The sequence below is a fragment of the Seriola aureovittata genome, chromosome 10 (genome assembly GCF_021018895.1).
Source record: "Seriola aureovittata isolate HTS-2021-v1 ecotype China chromosome 10, ASM2101889v1, whole genome shotgun sequence".
Classification (NCBI taxonomy): domain Eukaryota; kingdom Metazoa; phylum Chordata; class Actinopteri; order Carangiformes; family Carangidae; genus Seriola; species Seriola aureovittata.
Genome location: NC_079373.1, coordinates 8,882,402 through 8,906,043, shown reverse-complemented (window position 1 = coordinate 8,906,043; position 23,642 = coordinate 8,882,402). Strand labels below are relative to the sequence as shown.

Below are 23,642 nucleotides of genomic sequence, written 5' to 3'. Positions count from 1 at the left end.
AAGGGTCATCCCCAGGTGTGAACCGTGAGGAACTGTGGGGTGTGAATTCCTTTGTCCAGTGGAGCAAAGAAACATTTGGTCTATTGAATGACTGAGTCCCAACACATGCAATGAGAGAGGAGGGCATGGCAGCAGACTGGACTAAAGAGGAAATATCCCTTTTAAAGTCACATGACCTCATCCTGCAGAGTCTTGGTTGATCCCGCAGGCTACTGTATGATTATTAGTGCAATCCTGTTCTCAGGGCAAAACGGTAAAGTGTATCAGGGCATGCAAATGGCTCCAAGCAATTAAGGTTCACAACAGCTGGAATGAAGTTCAGTGTCTAAAGGGTAAAAGTACTCATATCGGACTAATTGCAGACTGTGGATTTGATGTTTTATTCGAGTTTTGTTTTCACCTCACTTCACTTTTTCCTGCCTGATAAATGAAAATGTGCGGGATTATTAAGCCTTTAAGGCTTGGATTTATTTCAGTGTTTAACATTATTAGTGCTTGTAGCATTTTCAGGATGCTTAAATCTAACAATTACAATACAGCAGCTAAATTAAAAAGCCGCTCCCTGCTGTTAAATAACAGAGGAGGACATTGCTGAGCATTAAAAGACAACTTTGTGTTGTTTTATCCTAAAAGTCGTCCAGCTGTTGTCCATCTGTGTGGTTCTGAGCCTGTAGGGGGCTAAAGTATCATTAGCGGGACTATTTGGATAACAATTTGCTAGAATGGTTCGCTTCCTTGAGGCCACCATACATCGGCAGCGGCGCTGCAGTGCGCGCAAAGGGCGTGCGCACGCCCTGGAGCGCTGCTGCGCGCCCCCGCCTGCGTGTGTATGTGTGTGTGTCAGTGAACTGGTGGGAGAGGAGAGGACCAGTGACTGAGGCAGAGGAGGCAAGTGCGAGAGGCTCGGCGCTGAACGGGACTGCACGTAAATAAAAACAGCAGACTGTACCGCTCCGTCGCAGGGGACCGAGGAGACAGACCAGGCTTCGTGTTTCGCACCGCGGAGGAGAAGAGATAAGGTGAGCTAAACGATGCCATTCATGATAAACACGTGCCGTGTAGGTTGCAGTTCACTGTCAGGAGTTTGTGGACAGAGAAGCAGCCTGACACACTCAGTTGGATGCTGTAAGGCTGCCCGTAAAATCACTGTCCTCTTTGCAGCTTTTTCCTCAGTGAACGCGGGGGTTGTTTTCAAAGCTGAATCTCTAAAAATACACAACCGCACTTCTCATGACACATTGACGCGTTAGCCTCCAGCTATGTGGTCATCACGGGGAGCAGGTGCAGGTGTACACACACATGCAGGGCATTGCTGTCAAACCAAAGCTGGACACGTAGTGTGCTGCTGAGAAGATGCTCAGACACTTCTCTTGTCTGAACCTTTTATATGATCTGTCTTCTCCTTCATGATGCTCACATTACACGTTGGAAGAAAAGATAGATAGACCTACAGCTGTTTTTTTTGTCCTGTGTTGATGACATTGCTGTCCTCATACCCAAAATCCCTCATGTCCTAAGCTGATTTTCTCCCCACATGTTTAACTCCCTTCATATTCATATCACACACTCTGTCTTGTTTTGACTGACCAATCAGTTTGTTTAGTCTAATTTCCCTCCATCACAGTCATCACACTCAATCTGATTATGATAGCCCTGCTGAGATTCACCAATAACATCTCATGCCATGTATTTCACATTGCCAACCAATTGCTTTACTGGAAGCGCGCCCCCCCCCCCCCCCCCCCCCCCCCCCACACACACACACACACATACCCATCCTCCATTCTCACCCAATCCCCTCTTCCTCCTCCCCCTCTGTCTCCTCTTGGTCAAAGCTTCAGTCAAGGGGGAACCCCACCCCCCCTCTTTTCCTCTGCTCATCCCCAGACACTCTCACTCATACACACACCCAAACACACATGCCTTGGCTGCACACTTTCGCTAACTGCTCAGATAGCCAAATTAATACAATGCTAATGACCCCTGCTTCATTGTCTGAAGCTCTTGCTCATACTGCTCCCTGAAAGGGCTGACACACTTTCTAGTAATGTTTATTCACTCCAGGCAGACTACTGTTAATCTGTTTAAGAAGATAACAATGTCCCCCTATCCTTGCCTTATGTCTGATTTGCATTCATTCAGAAACAGGCGGCAAAATGTGTGACACCACTTTACAGATGCACGTCCCTGACTGTTTGTGAGCCTTTTGGTGGCCCCTTCAGTCGCAGTTTGAATCTCGGAGAGTCAGGATGTAGCTTGCGCCCAGAGAGCCGCCTCTCCACAGACACTGGAGCTCCACAGACACTGGAGCTCCACTGACAGGACATTTCGAGCTCATTTCACAAATGTGGAGAAATCAGGACAAGATAGTGGCCTACATTTTGCTGCCATCTTTACTTTCACAAACGGCACTAGGCTCGGAGATTTGCATAACTAAGGGATTATCATGACACACGTTGGCTGGAGTTATTGTGAGAGCACCAGTCAGTCACACTGCTGACCCGAAACCAGTGGCGGGCAGCTCTGCTCCCGGGGGCTATGGGAAAAGCCTGGGTGTTGGAGGGAAAATGCCACTAATTTTACTGCGTGGGCCAGGGAAACACGCAGACTATTTTGCGAGAAGTGATCAACGCTCCTTCTGTAAGCTGCCGTCTGCAGCATTGTGAACTCCGCCAACTGCAGGACGGGACAAAGTGTCTCACAGATAGAGTTCTGTGTCACTTCTGGTGATGACAATGACATCATTTCTCAGAAGAACTGATGTGAACTTGAGAGACTTTCGCTTGGTGATTTCACCAAGGACACGGTTAGTTTGTAAAGAAGAAATGCCTGTTTCATGTATTGAAAGATTATTAACATTCCTTAACAAATTGCAGTCAGAATAGTGTTGTGGCGAGAAGTGGTGGATCAAAAAGGAATCAGACAGTCAAGACACAGGTGTCAGAGCGGGGAGTCTCTTTATTCAATACGGCCTACTCGCAGTCATAGACGGAGACAACAACAACCAAACACAGAACGTGACATGTTCTTTTATACCTCAGATGGCTATGTGTGTGTGTGTGCATCCTGTTTTCCAATCATTTTGTGTTTGTTATACTACTCTTGCCTAACTTATTACCCAACTATGTTTTCCAGGGCACTGTGCTCCTCTTGGTGGAACACAGTGGTGCCCTCCCAGGTCACTACTCTTACTGGCAGTACGCCTCGATGTTATGTTTATTCCTAGTTTCCCAATCTCCTAATTTCCAGATGTTTCCCAAACAGTCAAAGTGTCTTGGCCCACTCTGTTGGTCGCCAAACCATATCTTTTATTAGTTATTTGTTATTCTCCTACACTGACTCTTGTACTCCGTTGGTGTCCAACCGGGTGATATCAGGTCATACATCCTTGGGCCTTATAATTCTCCTACAGTAGCAGACATATGAAGAAGAAACTCAAAGACCTCTCCATTGAATGGCATTGAAAGACCCAACATTTTTATTTCTTCTGGTTAACTCTAAAAATGGGGCTTACTTTTGAAGTTTCGACCATTCTTTCTCTGATTTATCATGAGTTTTTACTCCCCAAAGCTTAACAGACAAGACACTGAAATGATTTGTTCATCAGTTGATTAGTTGTTCGAAAAAACAAATTGGTGAAATTGATCCTTTTCAAGCAGAAATGTCACAAATTCTCTGGTTTCAGCTTTTCAAATGTGACAGTCTGATTCTTTTCTTTGTCATATATGATTGTAAACTGAATATATTTAGATTTGGGTCACCTGCTGCAGGAGGTTAAAACACTAATTTTCTGACATTTCATTGACAAAACAATTACTCAATTAATCAAGAAAATAATAAGCGTTTTTTCCAATAATAGAATGAATAGTTTCAGCCGTGGATCAGGCAGTTACACAGGACAGCTGAAACATTGGTAATAGTCCGTCACTGCACAGGAAAACTGTGTTTGTGTACAACTAAAGTAAGTACTGGAAGGTCAAGGTTGAACTAGAGTGTTGGTCTCTAAACTGTGATTAATGTTTACAATGAACAGTTTGGGTGATAACTTGTTAGTTCTCTCTGGTTTTCTCTCTTAATGAGTTTAGCTAACCTCGGAGCTGGTGTAAAACTTGATCATTTGACCTTGTGATTGTGGTTTTTGCCCATCTTACTTCTGTTCACTGATGTTGCCATATTCCCAGATCTCAGCAGTTATCTTCGTCAGGACAGTGTTTTCATTATATGGTGGAAATAATGACCATAACTATAAAACTAAGGTCCTAGTAGAAGATAATAAAGTGGCACAGTAATTTCTTTTTCATGCACAATTGCACAGGGGCCAAGTTCAATAACGTGCCATCATTGGTCACTCCAGCTGATTGACTGAATGATTGAGTGTGTCTTGGAGACACGTGTACTTGTGCCCTGAGTGGAGACGATCCAGCAGCCGTTATGAATAGAAGAGCTGTGCTGCTCAGCTGTGATGAGGCCAAATCTCCGGGGACTGACGGAGGCCCATGCCTATCCATTAGTGTCACTGCGGTGTGGGTGATTCTTCCCGGTGAGCCCCGTCACACACAGCAGCTCAGCGCACTGACATCGCCTGGACCTCCTTGTCACAAGCATGTTCGTCTCATTTTGGGAATGATGAGCGCCTCATTAGAGGACCGCAGCGGGAGCGGTGTCCCCACCCGCTTCACGGCTGCCTGAACACTTTACTTGGTGGTAATTTGGACAAATATATGCAGGGGCATGAGTACATGTAAAGAAAGACATACATGGTCATTACATACACACACACACACACGCACGCACACACACACGCACGTTTCACTTTCTGTCTCTCTGTGAGTGGGGTCTGTATGGTTGCAAGCTGGTGGGTGCAATTAGAGTTTCACACTCAGTTAGGCAGCAGCTCTAATGGGGATTGACACGTTCCTGTGAATTCACTCCACACAGCTGCAACTGTTGATGCTTACGTCTTAGACCTGCATTATATTAAGAGGAGTGGATGGTGACAGATGAAAAATGAATATTAGGTGATTTATGTGTTGCTCAGAGACGGACTCAGGACGGTTCCCTGAGTAATTAGATATGAAGCTGTGCAGTTGTTTTGCTCTTTTCTCTTTTATCTCCTGCTTCAGCGACTTGTGTTGAGTTGTTGCTGAAAGGATCAGTTGATTAATTGATTAATCGATAGAGAGAAAATTATTTAGCAACTCTTTTGATAACTGATTTAATCATTTAAGTAATTTCTTAAACGAAAATACTAAACATGCTGTGGTTCCAGTCTCTCTGGTGTGAAGATTTTCTGCCTTTTTCTGCTTTATATAATTGTAAATTTGGGTTTTGATGTTGCTTTGACAAAACAACACATACATTATTAAAGATTTATCGATGATAATAAAATAATGAATACAACTGTTAGTCACAGGCCTGATCGTTTAAGTTATTTATCAAGCAAAAGTGTGAAAAATCCCCAGGTCTCGGATTTACTGCTTTTATCTGTTTTATTTCACTGCAGATTGACTATTTTGAGGGTTTTGGCCTGTGGTCTCTTTGGGATTCTGGGAAGTGATGGATGTTTTTCACTTTCTCTGACAATTTAAAGACTGATTGATTCATCAAAACATAATTGACAACAAATTGGTAATGAAACAATCAGAAGTTGCAGCTCTGTAATGCTTACATTAAGTAGAGTGGAAACAATTTGTTGATTAATAGCTTTGTGATCCATCACAAATTAATTGGCAACAATTTTAATGACTGATTAATGGTTGCAGTTATTTTTCTGATCAAAAATATCTTTTGATTTCTGACTCTTGAATGTGTCAACTTGGGCTCTGGGAAATTGTGAGCAACATTTTTCACCATTTCTGGATGTTTTCTAAACCAAAAGCATAACTGAGGAAATAATTGGCATGTTAATCAATAATGAAAAAAGTGATTAGTTGCAGGCCCTTACACTGTCTTCTATGACACGAGGTGCTGCACTGTCAGATTAGGTTGTATTTTTTGGGCAGTAGGCAGCGTGGACAGATGGTGGATGAGTAGCGGTCAGTGCGGGTGTCCCTGGACGATTCACTGTGACCGAATCATTACACCAGAGCTTTACACCATGACAGTCATCAAGCCCAATCACTCAAGGTTGCCCAGGGAGTGCTGTTATCACCCACATCAGGTTATTACACCCCTTAGTGAGAACAAGGCATTTAGAGACGCTCTTCTCTGTCCAAACCAACTGCAGCGGAGCGACGGCAATAGATTCCCCCTTTTGAAGTGGGAGGTTGCAATAATGGAATGTAATATTATGGGTTTTATGTTTCCTTTCTACCCCCAGCAGACTACCTGACAGGTTAACTAGCTGCGTATACTACTGGATCTGACTCCCAGTCAACCTCGAATTTAGGGACCTGAAGTGAACAAATGAAGATGAGATTTGACATGTGCGCTCAGAGTATTTCTTTTCTGAATTCGCTTAGGATGCTTTGCTGTTATGCCCCCCACCCACTAGAAGAAGCGAAGGGAGGGAAAGTAAAAGTGGGACTGTTTTGAAGCTTTCAGGATTGCAGAGGGGGAGGAGGGGGTGGACCATGTACCTCAGTCAACGCTGAGAAGGGGCAGGGGGAACAAAGGGGGTCTGTTTTCTCTGTCTGTACTGGCGGGGCGGCTGCTCTAGCCTCTTTCTTGCAGTGTAGGGGGGTGATGCAGGGTTATGCCCGAAGAGAGCCACAATAGAAACTGTGGTGTTGGAGCCTCTGTTTGAACACACATTTGTTGCTGCTGAAGAGGCCTGGAGAGGCAGTCCTTGCTACCGAAAGCTCTGGGCCCGTTGAAGCTCTGGCCAACTTTGGATGGGCAGCAGATGTTGGAGAGGTAGTTGGTGGCCCAGTGGCAGCACATAACAGGGACCAATGCTTCCCTTTCCTGTTCTGAGAACAACAGGGGGTGGGCAGTGCTCCACCGGCAGGGTGTAGGCTTGCCAAAATCACAGAGAATTCAGGACGAGTATGTACTTGAATGCTTTCTAGTCTGTTCTCAAGCATTCATCTTCCTCCTATTTGCATAGAGCTTAAGAAATTCTCGGCCACACATCCCACTCTCTGTTGGCACAGTGATGCAGCCCACTTGTGATGTCTAATAGCTCAGCAAATATATCACCGCAGCTCTTATTCTGCTTAAAACAGAGATGGAGATGTAAAGAATGATCCATGCCAAGAATTCCACCAGAAGCCTCCACAGCCTGTTGTTGAACATTACGGCCTATAAACTTGTGGAAGTGGGGGTCTGCAGAGATAAGCAGAGCGAAGGCGTAGATTATCTCTGTCGCCCCAGCACATGATGCAACAGTGGCTGAATCAACAGGAAAGAAGGGGACACTTAGCTGTCAGCTCATGAATAAAGTTGACATGGAAACACAAAGTGGCTTTGCCATGGTTCAGGAGGCTCCCTGACCCCGAGGTCTTATTTAGGCCGGGCCCTCTAATGCCCTTACCCTCTGCTCCACCCTCTACCCCCTCCCACACCCCTGCCCAGGGGTAAGACACCATGTTAGCAGCTCAGCAGCCACCAGTGAAGGGCCCTTAATCCAAGTGGGATGACAGCTTGGCTCTGGATGCTGTTTCTGTGGTGCTGAGACCAATGGGCTTTTCTTTCCCTCTTTTTCATCCCTTAAACCCCCCAAACACAGCCACAGGAATCCTGGGAAAAAAATTCTCCCGGGGGAGACAAAGGAATAGGATGGTAAACAAATCCAAGTGTAGATCTGAGATTTCTCCCTTCAGCAGAAGATAAATGTGCATGTTCCATGAGTTGCCAAACGTACAAAGCACAATGCAGACTTTGCCTGTTTTGTTTTTTTTATTTATTGATATTTTTTTTATTGTCCTGGTGCCACATGTTGTGTAAAAAACATAATCTATACCCGGATAATCTTTTTCCAGGCTTCAAAATGATTAGGGAAGATTGAGGTCAGAAAACCATTAGAATCATAAAATTTGATGCTGCTGTCAAAATCCCCTCTGCTTCCTTTACACCAATCAGCTGAGCCATCCAGAGATCACATGTGTGAAGAAGTTACAGTGGGAAATGTGTTAATTGATTTCATCATCAGCAATCTAAATAATCACATTTCATTTATTATGTAAAAAAAAGTCAGTTTTTGGTTCCATCTTCTGAAGCATGGGGATTTGCTGCTTCCCTCTATTTTTCTCATTCTAAATTAAAAATATTTGTTTTTGTGACTGTTAGTGTGATGAAGGACCATCGATCATCCTTAGCTCAGGGCATTTTTGCTCACTCAATTCTGACATTTTACAAAGTGGTAAAATAATCAACAGATTGGAAATAATGCTTACTCGTAGCCCTGGACACCTTGGACAAGGAGATGAAATGTTGTTGATCTGAATTAGTGCACTGAAAAGATGTCAATCAAACAGACCTACAGTAAAAACAGCCCTAACTGCCTTAACTTTGTATTCGTATGCCGTGCTGTATGTATGCCATGTTGAATTGGCTTTCCTGTCCCTGTAATTACACAATACAGCTCACCAAACAGGTTTGAGTATTGTTTGGGTATTTTATGAGTATTCAGGAGTCACTCTGTATCAAGGACATGATTTTGAAAGCACCATGGGAAGAAAATTGTCTGTAAATTTGATTTATTAAGAACCCCCCCCCCCCATTCACCCTGGAATTGACTATGCTCGGGCCCTGTGCCAGTGAAATTTAAGATCAAATGCGAGCAATGGAATATCAATCAGTATAATCTCCTTGCGGTCAGTACTTTGCTGGTTTCTCAGTGCGGGGCATCTTTAAGAGCTGGAAGAATGTAATTGTCACTAAGATAATTCCTTGCTGTGGGCTAGCAGGGCCTGGCTGTGAGGAGGGGAGGACGGACAAATGGCAACTTCATTTATCAGAATCTCCTCTGAGGCTCGCTGGCCTGATAACCCAGTCAAATGTCTAGTGTGTCTGAGAGCTGTCTGGGCCAACACTGGGCTTTTTCAGCACTGCACTTGTCTGTGGGGAAATATCAATGAGTCTTTGTCAGACTGCCATTGTTTTAAAGCTAAAAGCTCTGTGGTGTTAATGCAGAGTCTCCCAGAGAGAAAATGACACCAATAAATTTAAACATTTACACCGATATAGATCGTCTTTTCCATGTGCTCCATTTTTCTGTATATATTACACACAATCACACTGTTGTATATTTGGATCTTGGAGATGAATGGCATTCCTTATATTTGCTTTAGTTGGTATTGTGCTGGCAGAGGTCGAAAAGACTCTGGTCTGAAGCAGACCTAATGCTTGGGTCTTCAGGGTTGGCTGGTTTTGGGCCTCTCAGGGCTCAAGGCACAATGACCACATCGCTCCATGAGCGGGGCCATGGTGGACATGTTACTCAAAGGGGCTTGTGCGTGACAGAGAGCACGCCTCCATAGATCCTGTGAGAGAAAAATAGGACACTTTCACTCGTTGGTCATTTGTGATGTGTCACTGTGGTGGAATTCATATAGCTCCTGGTTTTGAAGTCAGTAGTTGACATTTCAAGGTACGTCAATGGCTCAGTTATGAGTCAAGGGGCACTCTTTAGATGTTCACGACTGCTTTCAGAGAATGTGTGGAATAACAGATGAAATTGTTAATGTAATGAGAGGCTGCAGTTGGCTGCTGTACCCACGCCTAGCTTATATCCATTTTGTCAGTTATCGGAGCTAAACTTCAGCGCACATCTGAAGCTTTTACATAATTGTTAAAAACCCCTATCTCAGTAAAAAATCTCAATCTTTCCTGATTGAATGATAATGATTAAAATTGTAGTTTCATTTTCATAGCCATCCTCTGATATCATGATATGCGGGGCACTTACAGAAATATTAAAACCTGTTTTATAATCTCAGCTTGTAGCCATGTGATTTAAATGAAGGAACAGTCGATGCCCTGCGAGCAGATTATGAACTGATCTCTACCACTGTATTTCTGTCTCTGTCTTAGTCTCTGCCTCTCTGTTCCTCTGATTATTTCCTTTCCTTTTTGACTCTCTTCCTATTATATCACTCTCAGAGTGTATTTCATATCTACATTTGCTAACCTGCTTTTGACATGAACCTGGACTGGGTGCCTATTTTTAAATCCATCAAGTGTGTGAGTGTTTAAGTCTTGGTAACTACTAGTTAGATTCAAATTGATGGTTTAAGTCTATGTGTAAATTGGTTGCAAAGGTAAATGTAGCCCTGTTCAAAAAAAGCAATACACTATGTAAACAAAGTCACTGTAGCATCATATACTGTCTTGTGATTTTAAAGAAGCAAACAATATATTAATCTTAACTGCCCATCCTTTGTAAGTGTAGTTAATACTGTGTTTTATTAATATGGAGATATATGCATGTTGGACTAATATTGATACACTTAAGAATGAGTGGAATCTGGCTATGCTAAACTAGCTGATGTAATAAGGAGGATTTCCAATCTTGACCGAATTTCGATAAATTCAGCGAAAGAAAATGCGCATGAATGTGCGTTTCTATCCACTACTATGCAAATATTAGGAGTTGGTTAGTCAAGAGAAACAGCTGTTGGTGCTAATTCTCCAGTCGGGTGCCATTAAAGCACTGCAGAAGAAGAGGTTTGCAATTAGATGACATAATTAAAAGAATGCTAGTCAAACCTCAAACTGTGAAAGATAGTGTACAAAAGCATGATGAAAATATGGCATTTCTGTTTGTTTCATGTGTTCATTTAAGGAACATAACAGTCTCTTTATCACTCCACACAGACCTAATGTTTTTGTCTGCTGCTATTTTCAGTTCCTTCATTATCATGTGTTTGCTGAGTGTTTTTCCATTGCACTTTGTGAGATTTTGCTTTTTTCATACACCTACATACAAGTTTTCAACCTCAATACCTGTTAAACACTTCTGGTGTCTGGTCAGATGTGTTGACCATATCCCATTTCCTATTTTACCCTAAATTGGTAATATATTAGCAAGCTAACGTTAGCTTTGATAGTTAGGGTGAGTTATCTAGTTAGCTAGTGAGATAGATTATTATAATTCTGGGAACTACACAATCTTATCCAGAGGTAAAGCCTCAGGCAAACAAGCAGTGTTCATTATATTCTTGCATATTTCTAGACTTTATAGATTTCCCTGTTTCCAACACTGCTTTTAAATGTAGGCGTTATTCACTGCTATAGTGGCTAATAAACCCAGAATAAGGGAGCTACATGGAGGTCGGACTGATTGGATTCTCCACAGTCACCAGCAGTGAAAAATGTCTAATTAAGCCTTAGGCGTCGCAAGTCAATCTCCCCAGGATTACCCTGGCCCTGCACCCAAAACCCAACCCTGGGAGAGAGTGATAACTAGACTCCCATAATCTGAAGCCGGCTCTGACTAGAGGGGGGTTGATGATGAAATCCGTGCAAACTGAATCTGACGTCAGCAGAGGTTCAGTGGTATGTCGCTCACATCATCCTGGAAACAGGTAAATTAAGTTCAAATCAGACATCCCAGTTTGAGATTCGCCAAAGTGGAGCCTGTGTTGATGCTCAACACCACAGCAGGAAATAGTGCATATAGCTACACTAACGTCAGTGTGTTTGGGGGAGATAATGATAGAAAAACTGATTTCATGCAGAGTTTCATCCGTATCGTTCACAATCCCCCGTGCTTTGAAGTCAAATTAGATGTGTGTCTGTATGGGTGGAAACGACAGACAGATTAGAGAACAGAAAACATGCTTTGGGAGAGAATTTAACCCCCCTTCCCCCACCTCCTCAAATCTGCCTTTTGAGATGAAATAAAACCCAGCAAAGTATCTTCCCTTTTGTCCCGACTTTAGGATGTGGGTTGGATGTATGCTCTGAAATTTTAGGTTTGCTTTTCACTCACTCTTTTGTTTGAGTGAAAGTACATGTTTACTGTGGTCATTGCGTTTTAACAGTCCTTGAAAGAGTCCGTTTGTGAGGAGAATGACTCACAACGGGAGGCCAGTATTGATCAGGCGTTTGACTACAGGAGGTAGGTATAGAGGGAGGAAGAGGTGAGGAAAGTGAGGGGGTCAGGACGAGGTGAGAGACGGGGAAGAGCCGGTGACCAGGACACGCTCTCCCTCTCACCAGGATGCAGCCAAAGTCTGAAATATGGCCCTTTTCTTTTGATCCTGGAAACAATGCACCTGCTGGAGGCCTGGGGATATGTCCTCTCCCCATGTGTCCTTTCCCATTTCTCCAAGGTATCACTGACCTGTACCCAAATGAATAAAGCCTCTAGTATTCTATTATCTATTATATGAGCAACTTTTCTTGGACAATAGCTTCTTTTCTCTTTTACTACAAAAGTTTTTTAAAAAGTTGCAAGAGCTTATTATGTGTTCTTCCCTTCTCACGGGATTCAATTGTTTGAGAGTTGTGTTTCCCAGTCTAGTATCAAAATGCAGCCAGAGCAAGAGCTGAAAACGCTCTTCTGGCCGCAAAACAAAAGCCCCTGAATTTGTTTCTCTCTGTCTGTTTATCTAAGCTGTGATTCAGCTGAAATGAGACTTTGGATATGATTTTCGAGTGGAAGCAGTGTTGGCAGCAGAGGCAGGGCTGTGTCCTTGACTTCCCTGTTGAATTAATTCCTTCCAAATGGCTGGTTTAAAGAATGAAAAGAGGAGTCTGATTAAAACCTGCTGCCGATCTAATGCTCCGCTATGACGGAGGTCCATTTTTTAACTATAATGTCTTGTGAAAACATTCTTTCTTACTCCTGTGACTCATATTGTGTGGAGGAAGAAAACCAGAGAAACCACCCAGGACAGCTCGTCATAGCACTTCAGTTTGATTGACATACCACTTCTTTTTTCACATCAGACATGGTAAAATGGTATAAAAGTGGCTCTTTACATAACACTGGACAATTGCATGCCTAACCTCCTTCATTCACCACTGGGCCTCTGTGAATTCAAACTGGAGCAACCTCAACATATCTGTGTTTTGTAATGCTAAAATTAGCAGAATGTGAGGCATGTGCTTGATATGGTAATAGGGCAAGAAAACAGTATTTAAGAGTTAATTTTCTGGTTTGCCATGAATATGTGCCAGGACTGGCTTCTTAAATTAGACTAAGAATGAGTTGTTTTTGGTTCGTCAGTTAATATGGGAAATATCAGAGGGCGATATGGATGACATTTTTAATAAAAAACAATTGAAAAGCTTGGGCTTTAATGTCCATTCTTGACCTTCATGATTGCAGCATGACAAAAACCTCCTATCACAAGGTCCGCTTACTTTGTTTTTCCAGAGCTTTCAGCCACATTTTGTGGCCTGTATTGAAAGGAGTGTCCTCACATGTCATTGAGATGGATGAATAGATGGATGGAATAATTCATTCCTCATATACGACCGCCTGCCATCACATGACTAAAACTCCACACTGAGAGGCTGTTTTAGATAAAATAACCACGCAGGAATATCTGTTCTTGGTTCATCGTCCACAGAGCTACATCAGTACAAACAGTATAGCAAAATATCTGGTTGTAGATGGCAGAGCTGAAGTACTTTGATTAATCTGCTACTGTTTTATTTATCATTTGAGTCATTGTCCAAGCTGCTTAACATTTGCTGGCTCCATCTTCTAAAATGTAAGGATTTGCTGTTTTTATTTCCGTTCTACATATTCATAAACTGAATATCTTTGTGTTTTGGACTGTTGGTCTGACAAAACAAGACATTTCAATATGTTGCTTTTGGATGGTATTCATCAGACACAGTATGTATTGTATTGTTATATCAGCTTTAATGAGAAAGGCTTCTCTTTACCTTTGCTCACTGAAGTGATTAGATGATTCGAAGTGGCACAGTCACACATGGCTCAGTCTTTTACTAAGCTTTAAACATGGATCACTTAGATTAGCCTAACCACTCCGACCATAACTTTGGCAGTGTGTGTGGATTAAATATAACACAAGATAAAATCTTATTAATCCCCATGGGCTAATTTAAATAACTTCTGTCATGGTACTGTCCTGTTTTTCCCTCTGCTTCCTTCACCTCATCTCCTACTTAGAACTAAACTTTCTTACTTCCAAGAAGTACTTTGTCCTGGATGATTTACAACACTGTTGTTAGATGTGGCTTAAATGAACACATCTGTGACACCGGAACATTTTCCCCCGTAGATACACACAAAAGCGGCTCTGAGCTGTGCCGAGTGCAGGAGTACTGCTCTAAATGTTTAATGGAGAGTTAAGGGATGAGGGGCATCTTCTGTCTCTGTCTGCGTAGTGTCTCATTCCCACCTGGCTAAGCTCCAGTGCTCACTGCAGCATTCTGACCCACAACACTGCTGCATTGAGACCAGATACAAGGCCTCATTAGAGACTTTTGAGCTCCATTGAAGTTATGCGGTATATTGACTAGTTTGTGCAGTTCAGTCTCGTGTTCTCAAACTTTGGCCCGAATAGAAAGTTCCTCAGTGGATTGATTCTTGTGCACTTATGTTTCATTTTCTGTCTTGGCCTTCTTCTTCACGGACTCAGTGTTGGAGTAGTGTGCAGGTTGTCTGACCACCACCCACCAGTCTGTGTCACGGTCAAAGCCTCAGCATTTTGGTGAAGCCCTGGCCGTCCTTCAATGGCTCTTTCACTGCCGCTCGGTGACAATGCATTTTTTCCATGCCATAAAGCAGATGCTGTATTATAGTGGCACAATACTGGGCCCATCTGAAACTGTTTTACATGTGAAAGGCACACCGGGATCAGGATGCCTGCCACTGTGTGGGGCTTTTTGACTTGCCACTCTATAATGAGTACACACTGGAAGGAAAAGGAGCAGGCAGCTTTAACTGGCATTGTGATCACTGCATAGAGAGAGGAAATGCAGTATAAAGTGCTGATCCAGGCTATTCTTCCAAGGCTTGGACTTTTTTTTTATTTACTAGAACACAGAGATTACTGTGGCATCAAATGAGCTTGTCAGCAGTTACACCCACAACAGATGAATAGCCAAGAAAACCTGCAGTTTTAATACATGTCTACCTACAAAAAAAGATTATACTCAAAATGACTAAATTCTATAAAAATAATCTTGCCAGCAGTCTGTGACCTTAGATACCTCTGTAGCAGGTGTCCTCCTGACACTGATCTTTTCAAGCCTCTTTCTCTTAAAGTCAACAAATCAAGAACTAAAAAGTGAAGTGAATACAGCTTGACTACAGAGGCTTAGCCAGGGGATCAGAAAAGCCCTGCAGTTAAATGATTAGCTTCCTTTGTGTGACTAGTACCTGTCTTCTCTTGTCTCGCTGCTTGTTGTCAGTGAGTTGAAGGGGCTCAACTTGTTCATAGTTGTCTGCCCTCAGGGCTTGGTGTGCATGGTGTAGTCGCCCTCTTATAAAAACAACTAAAACAGTGCTAAACCAGCTTTGCTATTGGACTTAATGGTAGCCTGTCAGCGAGGCTCTTAGTTACTAATTGAGCACTCAAGCAGAGAGGGACCTTGAAAGGCCAGAGGTACCCAGCCAGACGGGCTGGTCGGTCAGTCAAACTACACGGACTTGATTTGAAGCCCTGGAAGGACTTGCTGGAGACAGGCGGCACTCAGACCTCCTCCTGAAGCTGATGTGTCCTTGGGCCCCCCCCCCACTCAGGGGGATTATCCTCTTTGACAAGAGCCCTCCGAGGTCTCCAGTTGGTCATCAGTCATGTCAAGGACACACATCTATCATGTCAAGAGCCTGAAGAAATAACAGCAGCACTGCACACATAAAAGCCCAGACGGGGACACGTTTAAGTACATTAACCCAAATCTAGTCCCACCTCAGAAGAGGGATATCACTATGGGATAGAGGGAAGTAACTGTGGGTGTATAAACCAATTGTACAATTTGATTTCTGCCTGTGCAGTAGGATGATAATGTGTAGGTGAGAAAACAGTGAGTGAGTGAGCAGAGCCTTACAGCTTTTTTTAGTAAATACAACATGTATTGCACATTTTTAGCCAAGATAAGCTACCACTTTGGTCCAGACTGAAATATCTCAACAACAAATACTCAACACACATTCACTTTTCCCAGAGGATGAACCCCACTGACTTTGGTGCTTATATGAGTTTAATGCCACCATCAGGTCAAAGTTTGTCTTGGACAGTGTGAAATATCTGAACATAAACTAAATAGTGGCACAAAATTTGTACAGACTTTCATTGTTCCCAGAGAATGAATCCTAATGACTGATGATCAATTGACTTTTCCTTCAGTGCCACTATGGGATGAATTGTAATCAATGTAAATAATTGTGATCCCATGACTTTTTATCATCATTACAAAGTTTTGATTTTTCCAGTTCTTTGGTTTGTGACCAGATACCTGCAAAACTAACGACATTCTCATCAGCCTCGGCTGAACTTCGTGCTTAGTGCTAATTAACCACTATTAGTTTACTAACATGCTAAATTAAGATGGTGAACATGGCCAACATTACACCTGCTGCTGCATGTTAGCATTGTTATTAGCATGTTGGTGACATTAGCATTTAGCTGCTGTCTACGCCCTCTAAGTCACTGTGGCTGCAGATCAGTAATCATACTATAAACATTTAATAAACAGTTTAAAACACTCTGTAATCTAGTTGTGCATACCATATATAAGAGTTAATTAATGTATTTGTTAACAACTATAATTTCTCCTGTGGTCATTCATAAGTGAATGCTGGTAATGAATGACAATATGGTAAAACACAGCTGTAAAAATGTGAAATATGTCTTCATAGGAGAAATTGGAACAGGTCACAGATAATGTACACCAATAAAATCTGAAATAATTTCTTATATTTAGGCGGATAAAAACATGCAACACAAGTCAGATACATTTTTTTGACTTCCTGACAAGAGGAAGTGGTGAAATATAACGATGAGCTGATTTGTGTGAAGCAAAACATCGTTCTATATGCTACACAGCATCTTTGAGAGCAGTTTCTTGCATACCAATTTGCTGTTTTTCTCCCCAACCTGTCCACAAAAGACATCTGGTGTTGGTAGGATGGTAAACACTTCAAAGCATGTTGTCAATGCATTCAGCTTGCAACAAATCCCCTACAGCTGTTTTTTAAATTTAAAATAATGGTGATCTATTTATCAAAAAAAAAAAAGTGCCATCACTTTCCTTATTATGCCAATCTCTATGCTGTTATCTACGTTGTTTCGGCAGTGAGCATCTGTCCCATTTTGTTATATCATTTCCCTGAAGAGTACAAGGTGTCTTGTCACAACTGCAGCAACGTTAGTTTTGCTTATCAAGAGTGTGTCAGAGGGAACACAGACCACAAAGACTAACACACAGATAGTAGAAGCTGTGTGAAATCCCTCTAGGTTGAATGTGAATAACTAAGCATGTAGCACAGATACCAGTGAAATCATATCGCTAAGAAAACTCTGGCCTGTAAATGACAAGGCTGTTGTCTCCAGCAAATCAAGTGAAGGCTTTTTCCTGCAGCTTCTTCTTCTCCTCGGAGCCTGTTCCTCTGACATCGTGCATTCAGGCAGAGCTTGTCTGTCAGCTTCGTTTTGTCACTAATTTATTCATTTAAGCAGTGGCAGCCACATTCAAAGACAATGGTGCACAAGCTCTGAGTTGAATTAACCTCAATAATTATGCAGATTTGGGGAAAGAAAAGCCCAATTGTTACACACTCCTCAAAATTCCTGCCCCCTCCTGTGTTCGACATCCAAGTGAATAAATTACTATACCCAAGAAAATATTCCAACGTCCCTCCTCAGGATCCTCTTAGAACAACGGTGCACTACATTATTTCAGTAAGAATCACCCTCCAAGGTCAACTGTTGTTGTTTATGTTTGCATTACAGAATATTTTCAAAAAGGCCTCAGTCTAATGGAGGCATGTATCCACTGTGAGTGCATTATTACATGCCATCAGAGGGGGGGGGGGGGGGGGGGTACATTTTCTCAAAACAAGGAATGCACTTTAAGCGTTTCCAATACAGCCCTGGTTGAAAGTGCTAATGGGTGGTGTGATCAATACATGAGCTTTTCCACTGTAAATTACAAAGATGGTTGAACACATTTATAGGAGAGCAATGTAAGTGTTCACTTTAATCCAGGAGCCAGTTGACCTGTAATAGGACATTTATGGATGTTGTAGTTTGGGCTTGTATCATATCACCCTGATACTTTGGAACTATAAAATCCCATTCAGTTAAAAGACAATTCCTCGTTGTCCTGTAGTTACTTTTATTTCTGTCTTGCCAAACATTTGGCCCGTCACACATGGGATTACAAGACATTTCTGTATATCAAACATCAGAAATATAAGAAGATATACGCGTATATAAAACTAACTTAAAGGTGTGTATTTTCAAGCTACTTTCCTGGAAACCTTTCTCATAATTTCCTAAAAGATAGCTGATATTTTGTTGCAAATTACAAGGATATTTCCAAGAACGGCTGATTCAGTTGCATCGTGCTACATCGCCAAACCCATAGTTATAACACAGTGGTCACGTCTTCTGATCAATTCTCATCAATTTGATTATTGTTTATCTGAATAAATATCCTTCTAGTCAATCTGCCTTCTTCCACATCAAATAGCTGATACAATAACTCAGCAACACATATGGTTTGTATCCTGAATGTCTAGTTACAGCCAACTTTAATGCATGTTTGTCCTACATGCTACGGATGAAACCTTTAGTCAATTACTCAATCCAGTAAAAGTTAATTGGTAGTTATTTTAGTAATCAATGCCAGATATTTGCTTGTTCCAGCCCCAAAATTGTTGTGTTTTATATTTTCATGCAAATTTAATATCTTTTGCTTGGACTGTTGGTTAATCAAAACAAGCTGTTTTGAAAACATGACCTGGAGCCCTGAGGCATGACATTGAACAGAAAGATGAAAGATAATTGATAATTAGAGTCATTTATTAGTAGCATCCCTAATATTCAAAGAGAGCACATCATAACTGACTCAAGATGCAGGTCAGATCTTCAGTAATAATATTTGACGATCTACATCTAATCACACAATTATAATAATGTATTTTACATTTTCTTTAGCCGACAAGATTAAAATGTACTATTTAGAAAAGACAAGTGTCTGTAAACAAAACACATATTGAATCCTCCGGCGCAGCGTGTGCTGTGTATAACCAGCGTAATAGCCTCTCCCGTGTAGGAAAATATTAAATAGCTTCTTGAAATATGTAGCAAATAGTCGCCAGACTTTCTAATCTATAAACAGATTAACAAAACAAAAAGCACATTGAATCCTCCAGCGCTGGGAGCACTGCAACGAGACCTCCTCTTCCTCTTCTCTCAGCAGATGGATGATCAGAAACGGCAACGGGTTAACGAAACGGAAACTTGCAGTGGCATTTTTCAGACCTCAAAATGAAATATATATGCAGGTCAGGTCTACCTCAGTCCTCAGCACAGGGGACAGCTTGTCACCTGGTTTTTGTTGAGCATACCAACACGTTGACATCCTGCAGGGTTAGTCTGTTAACTGTGAGACCTGCTGTGGAGAATACCTGCTCAGATGGTCCTGATGGCCCAGGATATTTTAACTGTTTTAATCGATAGTAGGCTAGTAATCTGTTCTTCTTATTTCAATATGAGCAGCACTAGTATTGACTGACCAAGGATAAACAACAGACTGAAAAAACAGAAGTCCAATTGTATGTTGTACTCAGCTGCTAAAAACCAGGGCAGGGCGGGAGATGAAAGCCTCCCTCCAACAGTGCGGCTGGAACTCAACCTGTCTCAGATGAAGTCTAATGATGGAGCTCGAGAACAGGAAGCCCAGGGATGTTGTTTTTATTCAGGCTTAATAACTGAGGTAATGTGTGCTGTAATGATGCAGGCTCAGTCAGTGGAACATGTTTAGCCTCTAACCACAGTTATCTGCTGCTTCTCTCAGTCTCACTGTGTGTTCCTGCAGTCTGTGACCACTGCCTCCTCTAAACACTGTCGGTTACTTAAAAACAACCTGTGTCGAGTGTGTCTGCGTATGTGTCTGTGTGTGAGAGAGTGTTTATTGTGCATGTTTGGGGATATATGTGAGGCTGAATTATTGATGCAGTGTAAATCCAATCTGGCTCATGGCAGGTGCGCCATGTGCTGTTTGCTGCGCGTGTGTGTGTTTTTGTATGTGTGTGAGACATTGTCGGAGAGGAGGAAGGAGCAGTGCTGTAATTATAAGGCAGCACAGTCTGCAGGCCTGCCCACACAGATTGAGCTATAGCCACACAGGCTATAGGCTGAGTGTACTCTGCATACACACATGACCACCACAGTGTTCACATATAGTGACGCTTCTCCTTCTCACTCTCCCCACCCTCCTTCTTCCCTCGGTCTCAGTTGAGCAGTACAGTTTGTCTTTTTCTCTCTCCCCCTCTCTGCCTCCCTCCTTCTCTCACCCTCTGTCTCTCCTGCTCTTTGTGAAGCCTTCACTCTCTCTCTCTTATACAAACTTCACAATGTGCCACACTAGAGCTGCAGCAGTCTGTTATTGTGCAGCATGCAGACAAGCTGCTAGGAGCCGACCAGTGATATCATCCCATTGTCCCTGTGCTGTCACCTGCACCAAGGAGCGTGGAGTCTGGGAAGAGAGGGGAGGAAAAGAGAGGTGGAGGGAGAAAAGAGGCAGTGGGTGGATGGAGGAGCCTTGAGAGGGATGGAGGACTGTGTGGTCTCCCTCCACTGGGTCAGTTAGACAGACAGGCAGTGGTTATTTACTGTAGTGCACATAATTTAAATTCTCACATAGTGGTCAACATGTAGTCCATTACGTGCAACCCTCTCTTGTCACTTCTGTTTTACGCTATCTGTCAGAATTCAGCAAACGAGACACAACACGTAAGTCAGTGAGCTTCAGAGGTGCAGGTGGGAAAATTTCAGCCAAGCTGTTTCACCCTGTTTCCAGTCTTTGTTCGAAACTAAGTTAGCCAGCTGTAGCACACACTACAGTACACAGCATGCACACACACACACACAGCACACACACACACACACACACACACACACACACACACACACTCAGGGGATTCATGTTTCAGTGTTGTGTACTCCTGTGTCAAACAGGCACACAAGCTCACACTTGCACACTTACGAGCACAAACACTTTCACGTTCATGTTGCAGGAATGTACACACCCTTCTCCCATATAACTATATATACTGTCCACTGCGCATGCACGCACAAACACACACACACACACACACACACACACACACACACTCACACACTCAGGGGATTCATGTTTCAGTGTTGTGTACTCCTGTGTCAAACAGGCACACAAGCTCACACTTGCACACTTACGAGCACAAACACTTTCACGTTCATGTTGCAGGAATGTACACACCCTTCTCCCATATAACTATATATACTGTCCACTGCGCATGCACGCACAAACACACACACACACACACACACACACACACACACACAGCAGCTAACGAGCAAACACCTCCACACCATCCTGTCTTTTTCTCTGCTGCTCTGCTCATTTGCTCCTGCCTTTGGCATATCTCCTTTCTTTGCTATATTTCAAATCTCTGTCTCCCTCCCTCTGCATTTTTATCTTGGCACCTGTAGCAACCTGTGTGTGTGTGTGTGTGTGTGTGTGTGTGTGTGTGTGTGTGTGTGTGTGTGTGTGTGTGTGTGTGTGTGTGTGTGTGTGTGCATCAGTCTGCTGTAGACAGGCTGATTAAACCCTTCAGCGCTGTCTCCCTCACCACTGGCTCAGCACACCTCAACATAACGCCACGTCACCGACACTCCCACCATGCCAGCTGTCTCTGGTCGGTTTCACTAGTATCAAAGTTTTTTATTTTTATAGGAATATCTGTACTGAAGGAGCGAACAGAAGTTGCTCTTTTTACTCAGCCTTTTTTTTTTTTGCTATTGACTCATTTAGAGCCATATGGACTTTTACATCAGAGAACGAGTAGGAGGTGAAAGATCAGATTGTCAGTTTTTGGACTCACTAGAAAGCCCATAATTTTGTGTTTGTGCTAATGGAAAAAGAGAAGTGCTACATGATAATGCATTTGCTATTATGCAGGTGCTTCAAGGTGTTTCTCCTGGCTTTTGCTTTGCCATCTGTTTTACCTTTGAAGAGGCATTTAGCTGTGTGTTTGAGGTGATGCTTTAATTTTAGCCTGCAGAAAGCATTATCTTTATTACCTTCCTCTGCTCATTCAGTAAATTGCAGGTTGATGTGCTGATGCAGTGTAAAGGCTGCATTTTCAAAACCATTATAGATATACATGCACATTAGTCTTCAGTGCTACTGATAGGCTTTTCTTCTTTGCCTTTCTTTTTGGCCTGTTGGTGGTCTTGCTTTGATGCTTGGTTTCCAGAATGATGTCGTCCAGTCACCGCTTTGTGTCCAGACTGAGATATCTCAGCAGCTATTTGATGGATTGTTACGAATATTTGTGCAGACATTCATCTCCAGAAAATTAATCCTATACTGACTTTGGATATTCTCCGACTTTAACTCTAACACCACCAAAAGGCTGACATTTGTGATTTTAAGTGAAATGTCTTGACAAGTATTGCCATTAAATTTGGTACACACATTTGTGTTAATCACTTTGGTCATCCATTAACTTTTCATCGACCTAGCACCATCATCAGGTCTCAATTTCAGTTTTTCTAACACTTTGGTTTGTGACTGAAACCTGCAAAATTCATGAGCCTCAGCTGTACGTGCAAATTAGCACGTTAGCATGTCAGTATGCTAAACTAAGAAGGTGAGCATTGTACCTGATAAACATGCAACATACAAGCAATATTACTGTGAGCATGCTGATGTCAGCATTTAGCTCAAAACTCAACTCTGTTAGAGAACAGCCACTAGTACAGAAGACGAGGCTCGTAGGCCTCATCCACACTTCTACGTATTAGTTTTAAAACGCATGTCTTTTGCTGTGTTCTGTCGACTTTTTCGAGACTTTTGGAAACGTTGCTGGTCCCGTTTTAGTTTGAAACTTCAGGGCTGTGTTGTAGTCTGGACGGAAAGAAACAGAGACATTTGGAAACGATGAGGTAGACTTCCACAGTCGCTCCCTGATTGGGTCTTACCGAGCTCTTGGGAGGCTGAGGTTGTGTTAAGGAGACAGGTGGTGTGAGAGCTGGACACAGCGTGGGTGAGGATGAAGAAGAAGAGAAATCTCATTCCCCTCCTGCTGCCACAAACATGCACTTCAAAGACGGCTTCTGGAGACGCCAGGCTCCCTCAGCTGTTGTTGTGGTTGGCTAATGAAACTAAAGAAAAGTAATGAAATGTAAACCAGGAATGACAGTCGAGCAGCAAACTCAAATTCTGCTTTTTTTTTCTTTCTTTGTAGCCGCTCGTAATGTTTTTACACAGCGTTAAACTGCCGTCCATCCATCCGGCCGTGGACGGTGTGTGATACGTCAGTGGGGCAGGTTGTTTTTGCTTATGGCCGCAGCCTTGCCAACAGTAATGAGCAGCCTGGATGACGTGCCGCTTGCAGCATCGATCGCACACTCCCACACAGACGGTGGATGGAAATTGGTCCTGGTGGGGAAGCCAAGGAGGTGCACACATGCCTACACCTTCTGTGGACACATATGGGAGCAGGGATCAGCACACATGTACATACTGAGAGAGGAGGAGGACGTGTGTCTGTGTGTGTG

The 23,642-nt window shown here is 42.7% G+C and overlaps 1 protein-coding gene across 10 annotated transcripts in view; it reads left to right on the top strand.

The window, feature by feature from the left end:
• Positions 1 to 781: 781 nt before the first annotated feature.
• Positions 782 to 23,642, top strand: part of LOC130176038 (neuronal cell adhesion molecule-like) — a 78,059-nt gene continuing 55,198 nt past the window's right edge. For 5 of the 10 annotated variants that reach the window (XM_056386859.1, XM_056386856.1, XM_056386863.1 and 2 more), the window contains exon 1: positions 783 to 1,019. The gene's annotated coding sequence lies outside the window, so the exon portion shown is untranslated. Of the gene's footprint in view, positions 1,020 to 23,642 lie in introns of all 10 variants that reach the window. The other 5 variants (XM_056386864.1, XM_056386862.1, XM_056386861.1 and 2 more) reach the window with 2 other exon arrangements.